We start from the raw sequence: 8,267 nt of genomic DNA on the forward strand, positions 1-8,267 counted from the left end.
TTCTGCATTCGACACGTTGCAGCGAATTTTGCCTTGACGTTCAAGGGAAAAGATGCCCGGAGGCTTCTTGTTAACGCCGCATATGCCAAGACCGAGGTGGAGTTCGACTACTGGTTTGACATTCTGCGCTCTGAGAATCCGGCAATGTGTGACTGGGCGAACCGAATCGATTACTCGTTGTGGACACAGTACTGTGATGGGGGTCGGAGATTCGGGCACATGACGACCAACATTTCGGAATGTGTCAACTCAATCCTGAAGGGGGTTAGAAACCTCCCTGTTTGCTCGCTGGTGAAGGCCACATACGGAAGGCTAGCTGAGCTATTTGTCCGTAAGGGTAGGGAGGCCGAGGCTCAGATGGGTACTGGACAACAATTCAGTCAATACCTAGTAAAGTGTATCGAGGCCAACCTGAGGACAGCCAGGCACTTCACGGTGACTGTTTACGACAGGGATAACTCGGAGTACACCGTTGCTGAGACGACTCCGACAGGTTCATTCTCTCTTGGTACGTACAGGGTCTCATTAGGGTCTAAGACTTGTGATTGTGGATACTTCCAAGCACTTCATTTTCCCTGTCCGCACGCACTGGCATGCTGTGCTTATTCACGGCTTACATGGCACCCTTACGTCCACGAGGTATATCGCCTTAGTTCCGTTTTCGGTGTCTATCAGATGGGATTTACACCTCCCATTCCAGAGGGTTTCTGGCCACCTTATGCCGGGCCTACCGTTATACCGGATCCGAGTATGAGGCGTGCGAGGGAGGGTCGTCCTAGATCCACAAGAATTCGCACCAACATGGATGAAGCAGATCCGAACCGGCCAAAGAGATGTGGCCTCTGCAGGCAGCCAGGTCACACCAGGCATAGTTGTCCACAAGCCGCAGGCCCCAGCGGGATTGCTGGAAATCAGTAGGAAATTTGCTATGTCTGTGTTTGTTTGTTAATGTATTAGCACTTGTCTTCGAATTGTTTTTATTCGTGAATGTATTAACACTTGTCTTGAACTAAGTTGTTTCCTATGCGTAATGACACTTGTTATTCGTACCAAATATTTCTGCTGAATGTCTTTTAAAAGATTGAAATTTATATTTAAAACAAACAACATTATATCATGGGATGACTGATAACGAATAAAAGCACTTCAAAATATAAAGCATAACGTAAAAGTAGAATACATCAAACTAAATGACATAACAAAACATCAAAGTACATAACATAGTATCAAATAACATAATAACAAAGTACATACCATAACAATGATAACCAACCAACAAGGTACACAATATAAATATAACAACATGACATACACCACTATCCATGAATCATCTAAATAGGTGCGATCCAGTGCCGCAACGGCGTGGCACCCGTGTCCAGTAACCCCTACGTATAAGTGGCTCCTCATCCTCAATCGACTCGTCGCTGTCATCCGGAACTGGCTGTCTCGGGGTCATAGGCGCAACATGCACGGGTCTGGATGACGAGGGGCCGGCAACTGAGTGTGATCCAATACTCTGGGCCGATGCTGGGGTCCCAACCATGGCAAAAGGATGCGCAGGAGCTACCGTGGCAGGCTCGTTCAGATCTACATCCAAGGGTGCCTGTGTCCCTGTTCAGATCTACATCCAGGGGTGCCTGTGTCCCTGTCGTCTGAACCCGTCCGGCTGCAGCCTCATCCTCCTGCATGATGGTCTGGATATCATCAAGGAAATGCGGTCCACCGAACTCGGCCACAATGCCATCACTAGCAAGTAAGTCTCCAAACATCGAGCCAGGACTCACCCATGTAGTACTATCCTGAAGGGTATGATCATCACCGGGAACACCTACGAAGTAATCTCCAAGACCTCCACCACCAAGCCCAGCATCAGTGTGACTCGTGGGATCTCCCATACCAGATCCATGGGACCCACCATCATGCCCGCCCTGATGGGCCCTATCAACCCCCGCAACATCACCTCCCCCAGGCATCTGGGCACCCACCCTCCTCCTGCCTCCACGACCACGAACTCTCCCCCACCCTTAACTGGGTCGTCTCCGGCATCCATAGCCCGATCCACCCAGTTCCACTCACGCTGGCTACGACGTGTCCCAACTCGTGCTCTCCGCTCAATACGACGTCTGTCAGGAACATCCTCGACCCGGTCCATATCTGGAAGTCGGCCTGCACCCCTCTGCGTCGCCTCATCTGGAATAGGAACACCTCTCGGATCCCCCAATAACATCTCCGGCGACAAAAATCTCTTTCCGTGCTGATACCACCATGTCAAGAACTCATGTGACGGTTCGGGGTCGGGCACGATGTCAAACTGCAGAATGTGATCAGCACGCTCCTGCCAGTAAAGATGCCACTCAGGGTACTGTACCACTCTTGCCAGTGAAAATGCCACTCAGGGTACTGTGCCGGGAACCAACGGTCACCTCCTCTCCCGTCCTTCGACATCAAGAAGTCGATGTTCAGGGCGGGAGACGGTATGGGCTGAACGCCGCCAAACTGAGGTAAAACTCTATCAACCTGATGCCACTCGACAACCGCAAAATAAATCAGGGACGTCCTGCATCGCCATAACATCGTATGCCGAGGCTCCAACACCTCAGGATGGACAACCTGGATGACGTCGACTGCGCTATAGGGCATCCATATGAACTGAAAAAATCAAAATAAAATGGTTTGTACACTTAGTTAAGAGCTATAAACTGAAACAATGACTTCAGATGCACAAATGCTCTGCGTACTTACCTGCCGAGGCTGTAACAAGTCGATCTTCATGCGAGCCATCTGTGCCCGAGGTCCCTTGTTGCTAATCCCAGGATTGTAACCAGACCATCTGCGTACAAGAAAACAGAAGAATTGGTTACATAATCGAAAATAAAAACAGGAAGAATATATAGTACAAAACAATAACGGTACCTCGAGGCAAAGGGGCCAACTGATCTCATCATACCCAGATGGTCTAAGAGTGGGAAACCTCCAGAAGATCCAAGACTGTAATAACTGTAACGGGCCAGCTAACTTCACCACATGTCTGTTGGCGACTCGGCACATGCACCTGTACAGCCATGCTAGTGCCGCCGACGCCCAACTGTAGCGACCCATCTCCTCAAGCCGAGCAATATAAGGTAGCCATCTGATGTGTATACGATTGCCGGACTTGTCGGCAAACAGCTGCGTACCCAATAACATCATGATATAGGCCCGGGCAAAGCGCCTAACTGTCTCCTCATCTGCCCCGTCTGGACACTCTGCAAATGTCTCCTGAAACCAGGTGCAGTTGACTGCGAATTTCTGCACCTGGTTCTCGGGAGGTAAAACACCGAGCAACTCATGGAACCACTGCCAAGCAGGTCTCCCACCCTCAATGTAAAGGTGGAAGTCGGTAAGGCACCCACTAACGTAATCTCCGTCGACTGGCAACCCCAGCTGGTATGCGACGTCCTGAAGCGTGATAGTGCACTCTCCGAAGGGCATGTGGAAGGTGTGCGTCTCAGGCCGCCACCTCTCGACGAATGCGCTGACTAGGGGCTCGTCTAGTCAGAACCATCTGTCGTTCAGTCTCGCAAGATGGTAAAGTCCGGCCATCTGCAAGTACGGAACATACCTCTCATCAAGACGCATCCCCTGTTGCCGCCTAACGCTGGATATGCAACGACGAGGCTGGCCAGTAAATAAACCGCATAATTAGAACAGATGCACAAACCACTAACATAAGCCATATATTTTATAACGAACCAGTAAATAAATCATGATGGGTTACAGATATATGAAACAAACGACCGACATTTTATACACAAACCGCTCACTCAAACCACGTGCCAATACCATTAACAAAAACATATGCATTTTCACATTTATCATAAACCACTACCATTAACCGCTAAACCATCACTTAATCCACTATCCAAAACTGTTAACAAAAACCAAGTACAAAAATCGCTAACAAAAACCACTGGCCTAAACCGCTTGCTTAAACCGCTAACAATAAAATAAACCGCTAAAAAAACCATTAACAAAAACCACTGTCCTACACCACCAACCTAAACCACAACCCCAAACCGCTAACCATCACTAAAACCACTATCCAAAACCATTAACACAAACCGCTTACAAAAAACAATTTCAAATACCACTAAAAAAAACTACATGCCTAAACCACTTGCATACACACCTAACACTTAAATAAACCGCTATAAAAAACCATTAACGAAAACCACTAGCCTACACTACTTTCCTAAACCACTATCCTAAACCACTAGCAATAACATAAACCATTATAAAAAACCATTAACAAATACCGCTATCATAAACCGCTTTCATAAACCACTAACCTCGTCGTTGATCACACCGGCGATATGAGCTACTCCATCCAAACGATAAAGCCTTCCCGGATCGTCCCCCATCGATAGAAACAGCCGCTCTGGTCGCACTCTTACTGAACGTTGGTCTTTTTCTCTGGGATTTGGTGGGGTTGGAGAATGAGAAAGTGATTCGAATGAACTTGACTCGAACTCCTTTTATAGCCGAATCCCTTGTAATTCGAATCAAGTTGATTCGAATTACTATGTAACTCAACTTTCACCTAATTCGAATCAACTAGATTCGAACCTCTCTCAAAAATCCACTTCTCCTAGTAATTCGAATTAACTAAATTCGAATTAGGTTGATATAATTCGAAATGAGTTGTTTCGAACTTCATTGGTTTGTAGCCTTCCTAGTAATTCGAATCATATCAATTCGAATTACATGTAACTATAATTCGAATCATATTGATTCGAATTATATAATAATTCGTCCTGGTTGATTCATGTATGAATTTTTGATTTGGCTGAATTGAGTAATTTTGAGCTCTCCTTGGCTCATTTGGGTTTTTTACCCTAATATTAATGTATATTAATTATTTTTAAGGATAGCTAAATGTTTGAAAAAATTTAAAAGTATCAATTTTATTTTTGAATTAAAATGATTTAATATAATTTTATCATTAATATTGGAAAAAAATAATTAATAACATAAAGTTAATTTTTGATAAAAAAAAGGATTAAGATCAGACTTATATATGAATTATGAAGATGGTTTACGTCACCTCATATTTTTGTAAATTACAATCTAATTTTATTATAGAGTACATATCACCATGTTTAAGACTATATAAAAATAATGTATAATTTTGATATTAAATTAAGAATTTAATTTTTATGTATTATTAGTATAAAAAATTTTACGCAAATAATTAATTATATATTATTATATTAATAAAAGTAATTAATTTTTAAAATTATTATTTAAAAAGTCATATAAATGTATAACTCTAAATATTTGTTGATTGTATAAAATTTTTACACGGTTAATACATTAAAAGTGAAATCTTAATATATAATTTTTTAAAATAATTTCAACAAGACAGTACTTTATCTTTACAAAGTTTTCTTGTAATCTATGTACGTATCTATAAGCATATATACATTGTTGTGAAAGAATGGAATTACTTCCAACACATGTTCAGAAATTAAAGAAGATTTTACTGAAGTTATTAAAGTCCTCCAAATTCCCTCCAAAAGTACGACCATACTTGATCATGCCACAATGAAACCTACCTCACATATGCTGTAGTTAGCTGCTTCTTATGTATATATTGGTCTTTAAAAAATCATTCTTTTTGTCTAGAATATTTGATTTTCAATTTTCCACGTGTAGTAGTAGCCTTTACTAATAGTTATTGGAACAAAGCAAAACGTTGACTTTAGCTTATTTTCTTGCCTAAACAGCTTTTTGTCGAGTGATAAATTACTGTAGTTATGGGAACAGAATATAATTAAGGAAAAGCATCCACAATAGAATTGTAGTGGTTAGTGCCTTATGTATATAAACGTAGCTTTATGTCTCTTAATTTTTTTTAATTTATATATACATATAATATTTTATTATTTTTTTAAAATCTAATATTTAGTAACATAATTATATATAATTCTATATTTTTAATTAAATTGGTTAAATATTATAAAATAAAAATAAATATATATAAAATAATCATAATTTTAAATATTCATACATCTCATACTAAAATAAACATATTCATATAAAAATATGTATAAAATTACTTAGAATTTACTATTAATAAACTACATAAATTCAAAATATTATATCCTACATTACAAGTATTTTTTAATTAAAGTCATTGTTAATAAACTATTTTTCAATTTTCATCACTCCATCTTTGCTAATAAAATATCATAATAAACATCTTAATCTTCATTAATATCTCTAAGATTATCCTATATAATTATATGAAAAATAATTAAAAAAATAATTGTAATAATTATCTGGCAGAAGAAGGATATATGCCTAGCCCATATTTTCTGATGTTGCTTATGTTTAAAGCTTTGTTTCTTAATTATGTTTTCTAGGTTCTATCATATTGAAACACTACTTTATTGCTTTGCTGGTTCTTTGGATTTGAATACTATTTAGTATGAATGACTGCAATAGCTCTTAGGATTTCAACTTTGACGACACTGACACTCTTATATTGTTCTGCATATTAATCTTTTTGTGCAGGTTTATTCCTCCTTAATAACAAAGAGGGAGAAAAGAAAAATGAATTAAAACAGTGATAACTATGATATCATAAAGCTGTTGTTTCTGTTTTAATTTTCTTAATAATGTTTGAAGCTGCTGTTTATGATTTGATCTGTTTTGTTCTAAAGAATATTGTTTATAAGCTTTAACATAGTATCTGAGTTTTTAAATGAATGGCTTTTGATTAATTTTTTAGATTAGCTCAGATTTATGCTTGTCTCTGGCTAGTTGATATTTTTTGATAGAAACCTTGTAAATTATTAACAGGTTCACCAAAACTTTTTAATTGGTAGCAAAATTATTGGATATTTGGAATAGTTTATGCTTTAATAACAGGTTGATAAAACCAAACATTCAGGACTTCGTGATCAAAAGAAAAAGGGAGCATCAAATCAAAAGAAAACATTTAAGGAAAGTTTCTAAAACTTCTCTTATTTTTTTAATTTATTTAATAATGTTTGTTATCAAGAAAGAGATTGTTGAGTTTGAAAAACTAAAATTATAATTAAGATGATGACAAAACATTATTGAATTATTACCCAATTATTTGTGTAATTGCTTCTGTTAAGTGTGCAAGAATTAATTTAATTAAATCTGGCCCAAAAAATACGAAAATGAGCCCAAACTGAGTTCGGCCCACATACACACTCTATAACCTAAGAAGATATTTGCTATACTCATCATGTCACTCATCAGAAACAAAAACAAATATCTAGTCTAAAGAATGAAATCAAATCTGGCCCAAGATCATCATAAGCCCAATCGGTGGTCCACATCTAAATCCATACACTCCACTTAGTTACTAACTAGATATTTCAATTTCATTTTATTTGAACCACACCTCTTCACACCACCAAAAACAAAATTCTCTCTTCTCTCTTTTCTCTTTTTTTTTTTCACATCACACCACGTGAATTCTGAAACAAGAAGAAAGAAAAAGGAACATTTTGAAGATAAGGTAAATTGAAGAATAAAAAAGTGGATTTTCAATTTCAAACAAAGAAAAGAAGGAAAAAATGGCTATAGTAAAAGGGAAGATCACATCAGAAAAAAAATCATAAAAAGGAGATTTTTCCATTTGTACTTCATCTAGGATTGTTGAAAAATTCCTCTGTATCACAAGCACCGTTTTGAAAACTATAAAGATAGTTAAGTCAATGGTGCTCTACTACTTATCAACGATAAAAAATAAAACTTAGAGTCAAAGCAAGAATGCACGGCTCAGATTCAAGAAGTAAGATAAAAAAGGTGAAAAGAAAAGTTTGAAGGTGTGGTTGCATATCACTACTTTTATCCTCTATCTCTCTTCTGTGAACGCCGCTGCTACATCTATTTATCGGGAGAAGAAAAATCAATATGTGCTGAAATAAGTTTCAAGCATAGGAAGCTTTATTCCTCTATTAAAGGGATAAACGGCCAAAGATTGAAGTAAGGAGTAAGAGTATAATATTTAAGTTCCCATAGCTCACTCAGATATTTATTCTTCTCCTTCATGGTCTTTATTAAGTATTTCTTTTTCTCAGTTTAGTCTTTCTGTGTTTCAATGGTAAAAGAAAAATAGTGAGGTTTGTAAGAAAAAGTCATTGACTAGAAAAAGGCAAAGAGTTAGACTCGAAGAAAAGCCTATGTTTATGTTAGAAATTCTTTGTAAGTATTTTTGTTTTGTTGTCATGATCCTGAAGAGATTTTCT

Source organism: Arachis duranensis, chromosome 4, assembly GCF_000817695.3.
Source record: "Arachis duranensis cultivar V14167 chromosome 4, aradu.V14167.gnm2.J7QH, whole genome shotgun sequence".
NCBI classification, from domain to species: domain Eukaryota; kingdom Viridiplantae; phylum Streptophyta; class Magnoliopsida; order Fabales; family Fabaceae; genus Arachis; species Arachis duranensis.